Raw genomic sequence first — 15090 nt, 5'->3', positions numbered from 1 at the left:
GTTCCTGTTAAAATGCCCCACTTTGTAACAGTATTTAAGCATCTTTACAGCCTGGGCCTTAACACGATTTTGGTCTATATAGCTAATTTCACCTTTTCATAACAACTGTAGGGGGGTAATTTTTTATATAACTCGCCCGTTTGGAGTAAAATAGATGATAGAAAAGGGGGTGATTGAGAGATCGCCTGTCCAGTGATCGTGCAGCTTGCTGATCACGGACCAATAGCAGGCGGAGCTGCGGCTCTGAGAAACCCACATCTCACCCATTCCCTCCCACTCTGCTGACGAAAAGTCAAGATGGCGATGGCCAACGAATCAACTCCAAACAGGACACCAAAATGAATATATTTTTTAGGTCAGTTGTGTGTGTGTGTGTGTGTGTGTGTGTGTGTGTGTGTGTGTGTGTGTGTGTGTGTGTGTGTGTGTGTGTGTGTGTGTGTGTGCGTGCACATGTGTGTGTGTGTGTGTGTGTGTGTGTGTGTGTGTGTTCAGTTATTGACGTGTATTTCCAACACTGGCTTTCTTTGTCTCCCTCCATCATAAGACTGCTGGCAGCTGTATCGCTAACTCACTTCTGTACCAGCCAGGACAGACGGGTCATTCGGGGACACGCACACACAACACACACACACACACACACACACACACACACTGAGAACCCACTGCGTGTACAGTGTTTGGGTGTTTCCATTGTTATTGGTCTCAACTGAAATGTTGTAATGTTTTGGGACCAGTGTGTATGAGGGAAAAACGTGATGTTTATTTTCCGGTAGCGCTCTAGACAGCAGCCCAGATAGTGTTTGATAAATGCTTAATGACAGACAAATAAGCTAAATTGGCTTTTTAAGTAGTCTTTCTATAGCATCCATTCTCCTATCTAGCAAAACCCACCCTCATCCAGTTCTCCAAGTAGGTTAAAAAACAAATGCTAAGACAACTATTGCAGAGACTAAGCTTCAGGCGTGGCTGCAAGGGAGAGCCAGGTAAGGTGCGTTCTTCAGTATTGTGTGTGCATGTGTGTGTGTGTGTGTGTGTGTGTGTGTGTGTGTGTGTGTGTGTGTGTGTGTGTGAGACACACGTGTGTGACACACGTGTGTGACGTGTGTGATCTGATCATGTTGAGGTGCAGTTCTCAGCATGACATCATAGACAGGCACAGTGTATAATGTAACAGTCATGTGGTCTAAACACCAGGTTTAAGTCATTGTAATGCCTAATGCTGCATAGCTCTGCACACACAGCATAGTGCAGAGTGGGGCCCCTGACACAGGAACACACACACAGCATAGTGCAGAGTGGGGCCCCTGACACAGGAACACACACACAGCATAGTGCAGAGTGGGGCCCCTGACACAGGAACACACACACAGCATAGTGCAGAGTGGGGCCCCTGACACAGGAACACACACACAGCATAGTGCAGAGTGGGGCCCCTGACACAGGAACACACACACAGCATAGTGCAGAGTGGGGCCCCTGACACAGGAACACACACACAGCATAGTGCAGAGTGGGGCCCCTGACACAGGAACACACACACAGCATAGTGCAGAGTGGGGCCCCTGACACAGGAACACACACACAGCATAGTGCAGAGTGGGGCCCCTGACACAGGAACACACACACAGCATAGTGCAGAGTGGGGCCCCTGACACAGGAACACACACACAGCATAGTGCAGAGTGGGGCCCCTGACACAGGAACACACACACAGCATAGTGCAGAGTGGGGCCCCACAAGTCCCCGCCCGGCCGCCATGTTAAATGATAGATGACATGATGACACCGAATGAAAAGCTAATTTTATGGTACTTTTGAAAAGAAAGGACTTCAGGCCTTGACCAAATTTAATCATTAACGTAAGGCAATGTTTTCTAGGGGTGCTCCGATCCGGCTAAGCCACGATCCGATCCGATTCCGATTCCTGGGGTCACGATCCCATTCCAGAATCGATTCTCGATTCCAACGATTCTAGATTCCAGAATCGAGAATCGATTCTTAATTATGTAGTTTTATATTGCAATAACACACAAAGGTAAATATAAGACAAAAAATTACAAATGTATTAATGCTGAACTTCAAATTCAACTTCTGTATTACAGTCAGGGCCTAAATTAATTTTGCAAACTAGGGGGGAATTCCCCCCTTATGTTCTTCAGATAAAATGGATTTATAGGCTGGGGGGGATCTGTAGACTTTTGGGGGGAATACATTAACCAGAGTTCTTAACACATTCACTGCCAGCCTTTTTTTTTTTACTGTAGGTAGCTTTTGCCAGAGGGTTTTTTTGAGGATTCTGGCTCATTTTACAAGAGCCAAGGATAATTTTCTGCTTGGAGTTTGTCAACACAAAGTTCACAAAAGTACTAATAGAATGTGTGCTTTCTCTGTCTAAAAGAGTTAGTTTGTAGAGTTAGTAGTTATGTAGATATTAGCCGTTGAGTACAGCATGGTTTCAGCGTCTGAGACAAAAAGCTGAGATAATCGCAGTTTTGTGAAATTCAATATCAAACAGTCACTTTAACCATTTATTTTTGGCATCAGTGAGACATCAGACATAAACAATATAGTTCTGAACAGTAATTTCCTCCATAGCAGCACCCGCACCCCCTCTCCTTACAACTCCTCCCTCCGTGGGCGTGTCTCCGTGTTTGTCAGTCACAAGCCTGCCTGTCTGAGCAGTGAGCAGCAGCCTCTCTCTGGCGGTCCCTCGTCGGGGAGCGTGGATGTGGCTTAATCCGTTCTTGGATTTTCGGTTGAGAGCTTTGACGAAGCCTTGTGTGACTCTAGGCTTATGCTGCGCGCTTCAAAGTGTGCTTTCCACCCAGTCCACCTGTGGAAGCCCCCAGTCCGCCGTGCGCCCGTGTGAAAGGTTTTCGCCTACAGTATGAGAATGAGGCTCGTTCGCTTCTGGGTCCTCGGTTGAGCTCAGCTGGAATGCGTGCGTTTCTGGCCAAACAACACTCAATAGTCTGAGCACCGTCGCCACTCAGTGGGTCGGCGGAATGGATTGCACACGCCCGGCGGCTCTAACAGTATAATAGAAGATGCAAAAGGGCCAGATCAAGGATCCACCGTCAAAAAAAAAAAAACGATTTTTTTGACGTATCCATACGTCGCTGGCAGTTAACGGTTGGATTCTGCTTGACGTATGCATACGTCGCTGGCAGTTAACGTGTTAAGTGCAAGAGGTGGGGGCACCGTGGCAGTACAGTACACAAATGACATGAACATTTGGACACTTATTCAGCCGGTATCTTGCATGTTGCGTTCAGGTGCACTGTAAAAAAAAAAAAAATTTTTTTTTTTACAATTTTAAGAATCGATTCTTGGGAGTTTGGAATCGATCCAGGAATCGTGGCATTAAGAATCGCGATCCTTTCATAATCGATTTTTTGGAGCACCCCTAATGTTTTCTGTTTTATTTTTGTTTCCATGGCTATTTTTATTTTCCCTTTCCACAAGATGAAAAGGTTGGAAGCCACTTCAGTGCAAAGGGCGAACATGTAGGCTATTAGCAGAACAATAACACCTGATAGACATCTATACTGCACAGTTGGATCAACTTTTCCCTTTGGACCCGAGTAGTTTTATTGGAGCAAAACTAGAGGCGGCCACGGCAGATATTGATGACTTCACAAGAAAAGATGAGTAGCCTATAGGCTATCTACTAAAACTGAAGATTAAGATAATGATCTCACGCACGCGCACACACACACACACACACACACACACACACACACACACGAGATAGGTGACATTCAGGTTTCCTTCACACCAGTAAAGCCAGAATAAAAACCGGTCTCTTTGTCATAGACATGGTTTGTTTGACATGGAACAAATAGGTTAGTGTATGATCTCTCACTCACACACACCTTATCCAACACAATGTTACACAGACCACCTCTCTAAACGCCCAAACAGACAAACCCTTCACCTGCTCAGACTCTCACTCTAGCAGCATTGCCTAAGCATTACCAAGTTATCAGTAGAGCCCGACCGATATTGGATTTTGGAGGCCGATGCCGATACCGATATTAGGGAGTAAAAAAATTCCGATATCGATATATCGGGCCGATATTCTTATATTATATACACACTAGAGCTGCAACGATTAATCGATTAATCGATTAGTTGATCGACAGAAAATTAATCGACAACTATTTTGATAATCGATTAATCGTTTTGAGTACAATTTTAAGAGAAAAGGTCTAAATTCTCTGATTCGAGCTTCTTAAATGTGAATATTTTCTGGTTTCTTTACTCCTGTGTGACAGTAAACTGATATTATCTTTGAGTTGTGGACAAAACACGCTCTCAAATGTCTCAAAGACATTTGAGGGCGTCATCTTGGGCTTTGGGAAACACTGATCGTCATTTGCTACCATTTTCTGACATTTTATAGACCAAACAACTAATCGATTAATCGAGAAAATAATCGACAGATTAATCGATTATGAAAATAATCGTTAGTTGCAGCCCTACACACATTATATTACACAATTATTTTGCAATGATCCATCAAATATCAAACACTTGACAAAGATATGACTTGACATGACTTGAGATATGTAATGTAGGGAGGATATTTTACAGCTTATCAATCAACTTTATTGTCCAAAATGACATCAATGCAATAAAACAGTAAACTGAACTGGGAATTTAATAATTATAAATAACTAGAAATACAAAAACACAAATAGAACAAATATAAAATATAACTTGAGTTAAGAAAAAAGATCAAATATACACAACATGCTCTCTATAACTTAAAAAATACAAAATAAAAAAATATCGGTTATCGGCCAATATCGGCCGATAATATCGGTGGACCGATATATCGGTCGGGCTCTAGTTATCAGTTCTTACATTTTCACTGTTGGCCCAGCTGGTATAGTTAACATGACAATCATGCACGTGTGAATTTTGTTGTCTGAGTTTGCGCCTTAGTTTCTCACTGTCTTCCTATCTCTAGCTGTGAAGACAACTACGTCGAATTTGTCAAAATACAGAAATGCGTGGATTGCTATTTCATGGAAAATTGTACATAACAGGTCACACTGAATTAAAAAATGTCTAGGCAACACCTAAAACAGAGTAAATCGAGCCAGATTTTTACCGATCAAAATATATTTATTTGAAGACACTGGTCTAGCTCTGAAGGGCACTGAATCACCAAGCACCTGAGTACAGGGTGGACACAGACCACAACAAGGCCAGTACACTGTTGGCTTTGCTTGCCAGCACTGTGTAACCTAATGCAGTGGCTTCCAAGCACTGGGTGGGCACCCAAAGCTGGGTCATCGTGTGTGAAGACAAAAATAGGACCCCTATAATGCTCTGGTGAAAATGGTATACACAGCTACTAGCTATGTTATGGTGCCAGTGCAGTGTGAAGTTTCTACAATGTGAGGTAGGCTGAATAAAAACACAGTAGGGTTCAAATCATGGATTATTTTGGGAGCCAATTCCACAAAACAGCTTTAATAGGTTGAAGTTACCTAACCTATTTTTTTCCACATTACTACTAACCTAGTGTCAGGGCCTGAAATTAACACCCGCCAAGCCCCAAAGGTGACTAGATTTTATGTTCAGACGGCTGTCCGCCACCTGGCAAGTCCCAAAATAGTCATCATGTAAAATTGATTGTTTCCCGTACATGACGTTAGCGCACCCTCTTTAACAACACGTGTGTTTGTTTCTATGCAGCTCTCAGGATAGTATACATGTATAACGTTAGATGTGGAACGCCAGGTGCTATCCATAGCATACAGGTCGCTACTTGTAGCTTAGCTGACAGCATAAGACACACACATGCGTTTCACAAACACAGAAATGTTATCCTCCCACTGTGAAATGTTGCGCTTAGCGCACGTTGTCACAACAAAACAGCATGTGGGACCACTCAGTAGCTTTACAGCTTCTGGCTGTGTAACGTCAGCAGCCTCGCTCTGTCTGAGTTACCCGTGTCAAGCAAGTTAGCTAGCAACAGACAGGACGTTAGGCCAGCGTTAGGTAGGAATGGGACAGGAAAATGGGCCGTTCTGCCTACAGAGTAAAAGCATAAATTGTGTCACTTCTGAGAGAAAAAAATATTTTTTGAGCTGTGCAGGGCAACAAATGGTTAGAGAAGTATAATAGTATAAAAGTACACGTATATCTATCTATCTATCAAAGGAAACAAGTGGGCAATGTCTGTTTCAATCACTGATGATGTCACAATGACATCATCAGTGATTGAAACACTGTCAAGAAGAGTAGGCAAGGCCACGGCATTGGTAAAGGCAGCCTACAAGATCTGATGCCAGGCTTGGATGAACCTGTCAACACAGTCCACACACATGCACACACACACATGCACGCGCACACACTTCCATTTGAGTGTATACACTCACCCAAGAAATACACACAAACACACATATCCAAACTATGCATGTACAAATTCACATTTCTGCACACATGCATCACAGACATCACTTAAGGGCAAGGCAATTTGCTAGTAACAGGCTTATTTAGCTGGGCCTATTGCCAGTGTTGTGGTTTGCCAGAGGAGAGAAAGCAGGAGAGACAAGAAGTGGGACTATAAAAGAGAGAGGGAGGCAGCTTCACTCCCTATGATCAATCAATTTTGCAATGACACTTCTCTACTATTCTTGGAAGCTAAGTTTAGCTGCTCTCCTGCTTGGCACACTGTCAAAGATTGACTTCATTATACATTACGCTCAGAAGAAAGTCGCATTTCCAGGAAGTATTACTATATATATACATAAATATATATATATATATAAATATAAATATATATACACACAATTATGGTATATATATGGGTATGATATATATATATATATATATATATATATATATATATATATACATGCGTGTGTGCGTGCGTGTGCGCGTGTGTGTGTGTGTGTGTGTGTGCGTACGTGCGTGCGCGTGCGTGATGTATTGCTCTAAAGCTCTGTTTTGCTGTCTAGCAGCCAGGGCACTTTTCAACTCGTTCTTTCTTTTCATTCTTTGTTTAATTGCAAATCAATATCCTCCAGTAGGATAATAATACTGCTAATTTCCTGGTTAGATGGCTGCGAAAGCCTTAAGATATGTCTCAGGAAAAAGTAGATACTATGTGCCAAACTTCATCTGTAACGTCTCAGAAAAAAGGCAGTGTGCTTTGTGTACTACTTGAGTTTGTTAACTCATTGAGTGCCAGCCACTTTTGGAGAACGGACGCTCCCAGTGCCAGAGTTTCAGAGCGTTTTCAGTGATTTCTCGAGGCCCACAGAATATTGTGTGATATTACTATGTAAACACCGAACACGCAAAAAGAACAAGGAGACTCTATTGTATCATCAGCAAAAAAAAGTTTATTGATACCATTTTCCGTTCTTTAGTTATCAGCCGGAGAAGATAGGTCAAAAACAGCAAATACAGGCATTTCTATCTAGAAGCTGAGATATTCAGCCTTTTGTGAAATGCAGCATTTCAAGCACATTCACTGACTCTAGCTAATATTTTCTGATGTAGTGACGTGGTGTAGTTGTGTGCTGCCCTGGGTGCCCCACCCCCCTCTCCCCCCCTCAGCTACAAACTCCTCCCCACACTAGTAACACACAGCCTCACGCACCCAGCGTCTATTTTCGGAGTGCTTTTTGTGCGCCGCCTCCCAGGCAGCGCGACAAGGAGCATTTCCTTGTCGCGCTGCCGGACTGCAGGGAAAGGGTTGGCACTTCGGCGTCGGGTGCTGCCTTTCTGGCGGCTAATCGTGTGAAGAAACTATGCAGACAGACAGACAGAGGCAGAGGAGCTCAGTTGTGTGCGCGGATTGACTGCTGTTGCCAGGCACCGTCAGTTGCAGCCAGAGCAATCTACATGGCTCTGGGCTGCAGCATGAGCGCTTTCTCTTTGATCAGGGGGCTTTTTCAGGCTATATTTCGGACATTTCTCTAATCTGGAGAGCACTGTCGCCACCTGATGAGTCCGTAAAATAGGTTATACAGCTTCAATAGCTACAATATTTGTACAGGACATACATAAGGCTTTGATCCACGTCCCACCGTCAAAAAAGGCAATTGACGACAATCGTCGTCTTTGGCACTCTACGTTAGTATTCGAATTGACGACAACTGTCGTCATTGGCACTCAATGAGTTAAGGAAGATGGTTGTTATACACAATCACAGAAATTGCAACATGATGCATGGATGTGCCTTCTGTAAGCCTGTGTGGGCTGAGAACCTCCAGCATGACCCTGAAATCAAATTACATTAAACCAAATGTTATTTTATTACTTTTGATGCTATGGGCAGGACCCTACAGCACATTTTACTTGCATATAGGCTTAATTCATGCTATCTAGATAAAACTGAAAAACGAGCATACTGTACCTGCAACTAGGGATGGGAATCACCAGATGCCCCACAATACAATATTATCACCATACCCAAGTTTGCAGTCTGTTCATCTCACTTCAATCATTTTTATTGCAGCAAAATTGTAGACAGACTGTCATAAAATAAATGTCATAAATGTTGCACGCACCTGACAATTTATAGAATAAAATATTGCGATATTTGGCGCTTTCGTGTGATACGATATATATTGCCACACACTAGGGATGGGCATTTTGAATCAATTTCCATAATCGAAATTCGGGAAAATTAACGATCAATTATCGATTATCGATAGCGTAATAATATATATATATATATATATATATATATATATTTACTCTGGTCTGGTAATAAGCACGTTCTCGGCCAGCTATAACGGCGATGTCGCTGTGTAGTAAGAATATCAGACACTAGCGCTGTGGCCAGCTAAACAAACATGTTACATGACAGTTTACATGATGTAACCTAGCTAGCTAGGCTACTGTACTCCCATTTTGAAAGTAGGACTCAGCTCACCGGCCGCGGCTTCCAGGCTTATAAACTGGTGACAAAAACCTCATCTGTCCTGATGGTCAAGTTCCATCCAGCTGCTCTCAGTCCGACGCGTGGATATTATTAGCGTTATTTGCCACGGGATGTGTGTGAATTGATTCAGGTGGGCGTTAGCAGCTAAAGGGCCAAGGCTAGCTGAGGCCATGCTGACTGCTGCTACTTCATAGTTCATAACGTTATAAACAAATAAAACGACTTGAATTCACTTAAACACGTACCGTTACTCACACTTTGTTGAAAATTAGGAGAGAAGTGTACAAAGTGTCATAGTTATAACGGCCTCACTGAGGTCCGCAGACCGCTGGGTGCATTTGTTTGTGTCCCCGGCGCATGCCGGTGTGAATTCCCCATAAAAACAGTGTTTTTGTTGGCACAAAGGGCCCCGCCCAGCCAGAAAACTACTGACTATATGAAGCTCCACCTCACGTTAGTTGGCTGTGCAATGGAGTGGGGCGAGGAGGAACGAATTCCACCCAAACCTAGTACGCAAAAACAAAACAAAAAAACAAAATATAATCAACAAAAATTCCATGTGATCGAATTCATTCCTCAATGCTCAATTATCGATTATTGATGAACATCCCTACCACACACAAAATATTGCTATACTATGCTGTATCGATGTTTTGCCCTACATGCAACCTGAGAATCACAGTAGGGATGGGTCTGTGTAATTATATTTACAGATGATGTGCTTAAATTCTTTCCTGTGCTGTTTAGTTGCTTAGGAGCAGCAAATTCACCCTTGGGGGAAAAAGTGATTGTAAGCCCTGAAGGGTCAAACCTGCACAAGAACACGGTGATTAAAAATATCAAATGTGTTTAAATAAAAAAACACTAATATCTATGGGCTAATGTCATTTTAGGGTGTGGCTGGGAGTGTTTTGTTCATAAAGTTTGCGATCAACACAAATAGACTATCAGCTACACATCCCATTAAATATTTATAAGATGACATCATGTTTTCTGGCTAAGTGAATGAATAGTTAGAAGTGCACTGAAAAAGGGAAGGGCATGGGCGCATTCAGTACAGTTGAAAAGTTAAAGAAAACTAGATTTTTGGTTCAGAGAAATTAACACTAGCCACCAGCCACCAGGCACCAGCCAAGTGTTGGTAAACTTTGACTATGACTGCTTATAAGTTGGTCTATACTATCAGCCACTTTAGCAAATTGGCAGGTACCCAGCCATTGTTCAACAGCCCTCTCTAATCTAAATGGGGGGGTCTTTCTTCCCCTCAGGGCAATGAGTCAGTCATTGTTCAACACAGTGGGATGACTAAATGTAACAACACAAACACAATTACTGTGACCTACTGTGCACAATATGTAAGAAGTAAGCTCGGACTTTGATAACAAAGAGATGCAATGCATAAGGACAGCTACGTTAAGATCAGGCAACCTTGAAGTCTGAAAATTCACAATACTTATTGCAGAGTCCAAATGGCAAGTTCACCAGCAGCTTTGGCTTATGGCTAAAAGTTGGAAGGAGAAGACCAAACAGGATAGTCAGATATCAGTGGACTTGAACCTCAGAGTGACTGGCTACATGTTGGACAAATTGAACCCTTATTAGGGAACTGGATATTTTGGTTCACGGCTACAGCTCCAAAACAGCAGCAAATGAGCCACAATAGACTGTGCTCTCTGTCTGTGTGAGGCACGCAACACAACACTGGTGAGCAAGCAAGACAAAGAAACCCAAAACTACAGCCAGACTAGTACCATCCCTGCAGACAGCGACAATTAATTACACTTTGGAGGAAAAATACACACCAAGCAACGTTTCTGTTGATATAGACTGGTGTGACCTTATGGCGTAAATATATCACCAAACATCATTCTGACAGAGGCTGATGACAAGCGCAACCAATCGCCAGGCTGTGAGGAAGGTTTGTTTACAACGAGCTAGCGAGCAGGCTAGTCCGCTAACATAGCTGCCCGGACATCTGAAAGAAGCCAGACAACTCTTTTGTTGAGCCTGTGTATCTTGACAGCTTCCCAAATCGACCTAGCAGCCTATATACACACCTCATATTGTCTCCATACGAGTGAAAATGGTTCGCCAAGGATAGAGAGCTGTGCTTTCTTCCTGACTAGCGATCACTGGCTAGCAGATGCGAACGTTAACGCTACCCCTCTGTTGTTTTGACAGCCAGAATTAGCTGGATAGCAGAGCTGCTAGCTGGCAGGTTACATTCTGAAAAGGGGGAAGTCCCATGCCAATTTAAGTCCAAAACAAAAGAAGAAACACAACAAAGAAGCCCATACAGAGCACACTGTCAGCTGTGATATTCACCTTGTCCTGACGCCAGAAGTGGAGTGTGTCCTTTGCTGTCTGTGTTGTAGTGTGTTACCAGAGAGTTGTGGACGCAGCTTTGCTCTCCACTCTTCAGTCTGTCTCTGAAGCCAGAGCAGACTAGACTCCGCGAGGAGTCGTCTGAGCGTGACGCCCCTCGCATGAGCGACAAGCCGCCAATCAGATCGCTCGAAGAGGAACAGGCGACCAATGGCAGAGATCAGGAACACGTAGAGATCAAGTTGAGTAATACCTCTCTTTCGGGAGTTGTAGTTTCTACACGTTTTTGACAAATTCTTGTGAAGAATGAGTTGATATACACTTTGTATTAGTTGATACACACGTTATATGACATGTGTTATGCCTTTCTGAGATATGCCTTTCTGTATTCAACATCAATGGCTTGTGGCTTGACTGGTAGGCTATGTGTTTCAGAGAGAAAGCACACTTGTTTGGCAAATGAAAATTGAGCAATTTCACATGGTCAGCCAAAGACCAAAAGGTCTTAGCATCGACTGTGTGCCTTATTTCATGCAAAAGAATATAAAAGGGAGCAAGTGGGCAATATGAATATCTGTCTGTTTAAATTTTTTGTCCCACCGATGTCACAATGTCTATGACATCATCAGTGATGTCATCAGTGACATCATCATTGACCAAAATAATCTTATGACATCACTGATGATGTCATAGGCATTGAGTGTGTGGATGGGATCTGGCGGCATGCTGTGTGAGATATGTGACTTATCGTACTCAAGAATCACGCCATCATCAGATCACCTGCTCTTTTGGCATGGAACCCCCTCCCTGCCCCGGCCGAGGATGCGCTCTGCCAAGACACAACTGCGATTACAGATAACTGTGATTGCATGATAGATGATTGTGTAAATGATTTATTGCTGCAAGGCGGTGGCAGTGTTGGGTGTGTTGGTACATTAGTCTGGTTCATCAGGTGCAGACCTTCCTTAAAACAGGTTCAACAGTGTTTCCAACAGAACTCTCCACACAAATACCATTGAGCACACATCACTAGAAATCATGAAAACTCCCACTGGAACAATACAAACGATACTGCCATTGAGCACACACATCAGAAATCATGAAAACTCCCACTGGAACAATACAAACGAAATTGTTTGCCAGGTGGCAGCTCTTGTGCTGTTGTTATGCTGATGTGTGTGTGTGTGTGTGTGTGTGTGTGTGTGTGTGTGTGTGTGTGTGTGTGTGTGTGTGTGTGTGTGTGTGTGTGTGTGTGTGTGTGTGTGTGTGTGTGTGTGTGTGTGTGTGTGTGTGCGTGTGTGTGCAATGTTCCCTCAGTAGCCTACTTTGTCCTGTAGTAGGCTATTTGGTTACTGCCATGTCCTCTGAGCAATCAACAAACTTTACCTTATATTCTTATTGTATCTTAATGAGGGTCAGATCATCAACCATGACATTCTAGTGATAACGTCTTTACTTCTTTGACCTAGATTTGGTTGCACCACTGTATCTGCATCACAGGCAGTGGTGACAGGAGTTTCCCACTTCCGGTGTCCAAACTTTTTTGAATGGGAGCCAGATTAGATCATGTGAAAATGGCAGGCAGATGGGGGTGTCAATCATTTTTCACAGGGGGCAGATGTTTCTCGAATCATATGGGCTCTTGAAAGAAAATCACATAGAATACAATTATACTCTGGATTTTGTTTACCATCTGGAAATATTTGTTCCGCCTGCATAGTTCCTACTTGGTGCTTATCTACAAACTATGATAGTGCACTGCTGTTAGGCGAACAGAAAAAAACGCAAAGTGAACTTGCTTGATTCACCAATACTGTGTGGAGGGCCACATAGTATATTTTGAGAGACAAGCAGAGGGCCGCTTAAAATCGGTTCGCAGGCCACAATTGGCCGGACTTTGGACATGTCTGCTCTAATCCTTGCCACGTTTCTATATTGCTCAGCCTCTTACATCAGATCCTGTGTACTCATCAGCAGAAATGATGTGTCATATAGAGAAAATGAACTTCAACAGGAATTTGTTAGTTGCATCGCTGTGCTTAATATTGTGCTATGGTGCTTTTGAGTTGATACAGCTTGTTTATCCCACCCACTAACATGTACAGTGTGGTAGTGTTAGTGAACTGAATTAATACTGGACACAGAGATAAAAACTACTTGTTGAATAAAAATGGTGAAGAGCTCATTTGCTAAAAGGTCAGTGGATTTTTTTTTAATCTTAGTCTATGTAGTTTAAGAAGGAAATTCACAGTATAGTTTTTGTACTTTATAAAATAAACTATTATAGTGAATCCCTAGCAGACAACTTGAAGCTAGAAAGGAACTGCTTCAATGTAATGGCCCTGCATGCCCACATGTTTACAGTAGCCTATAAGAAAGCTCTTCCAGAGTTACTAGTTCACAGTATTTTGTGGATTTTCATTAAGATCTTAAATAAGCACAAGTAGGCTATTTGGATTTTTTTAAATTTCTCACTAAAACGGTGCAGTTGAAGACGTTAAGCCAAAAGTTTTTACAGTTGATCAGTTCAGCTGCTGGCATAGAGTATATCTACTCTTATGGACAAAGTCCATCCTGCCTGTTCTGATCAATGCTTTTCACAATAAATGATGTGCCTTCATGGTTCTGTGCCAAAGACTCAATGTACACAGCCACGCAAATGTGATTTTTAACCTTTTCTGTTTCCATTTCTGTAACAGAATCACATTTCACTGTGAGCAAACTGTTAAAGGGGACTTCCATCAAAGTTGTCTCATATATTCTACTAAAAGTACCCTACTAAAACCTCCCCAAAATGTTCCTAAAAATGACTCTTTCATTGTGTGAACATTGCTCCAAAAAAAGCAAAATACAACACAATGTCAAATAATGGAACAGATATAAGAAATGGAAACGTGACACCTTTCCAGTGAACATGTAATTTGTCAAATGTCTCTATCATCATCATCATCATCATCATCATCTCCAAATATCAGCTAAATGCTATAGAAAATGTGTTGTCATGATGCAAAAATGCAGTTTTGATCATATTTCCTGAGGCAAGTTGTTCCAAAGTTTAGAGGCCACTCTTTAATGATAAATACTCTATTGACCTGTAGATGTGAGATTGTGCGTCTATACAATGAGAGGTAAAGGTTTCTAAAAGGAGAGAACACATGGCGATGGAACATACACCATGGTGTGAATTTCTTCATTTTAAGGGCAAGTCCATTTGGCCTTTGGCGTCGTGATTTTTTTTGGGCACAAGGCCACATGCTAGGGCACTAAGGCCATTGCTCTATTGACATCGTGAAGAGTGATTTTTCTGAAATGTGCTTTTAAAGCAACAGAGAGTAACAGGCTGGTAGCAGCCTAGCAGGGCACTGCCAAGATGGCTTTAGGGATCTCGGGGCGTTACGACCAGTGGGAGGGGCAATGCTCATGGCCTCCGTGTAATTCCCACCCTGATATACAACATAGTTGGCAGACTGTCACAGTTTGTTTGCACAACCTTGATTTCTGATTGCATCATGTTCACATTACATCACTAAATGATTCTGTAACCTTTTTCATGCCAACTGAAGCAACAAAGTAGACCTTGTCACGTACCTGTCCAGGATATTGGCCTTAATTGGCTGCACTTAGCCGGGTGAAAGAAACGTTTGATTCAGTCTGTAACATGATTCTGTTTTTTATGAAAATGAATGTACAGTCTGTGTTGCTCTCTTCTTTCTACACTCTGCGTAAATGCATGAACATAAGGAACAAACATTTTAAACATTGGAATATATCTTTCTCCACCTTGTTACAATGTATGAAATATCTGGTTTAGTTCAGTGCACACAGAGAAGATTGAACCAGATTAAAATTAAA

General features: G+C 42.5%; 1 protein-coding gene across 1 annotated transcript in view; it reads right to left on the bottom strand.

Moving 5' to 3' along the window:
- LOC310797806 (adiponectin receptor protein 2-like) overlaps positions 1 to 11330 on the bottom strand; it is a 130871-nt gene extending 119541 nt beyond the window's left edge. Inside the window, exon 1 of the mRNA XM_083660241.1 lies at positions 11239 to 11330. The gene's annotated coding sequence lies outside the window, so the exon portion shown is untranslated. The remainder of the gene's footprint in view (positions 1 to 11238) is intronic.
- Positions 11331 to 15090: the final 3760 nt, after the last annotated feature.

This window comes from Poromitra crassiceps, assembly GCF_964638095.1.
Source record: "Poromitra crassiceps genome assembly, chromosome: 2".
Classification (NCBI taxonomy): Eukaryota; Metazoa; Chordata; class Actinopteri; order Beryciformes; family Melamphaidae; genus Poromitra; species Poromitra crassiceps.
The sequence above is the reverse complement of the archived record's forward strand: the minus strand, read 5'-3'. Positions and strand labels throughout refer to the sequence as shown.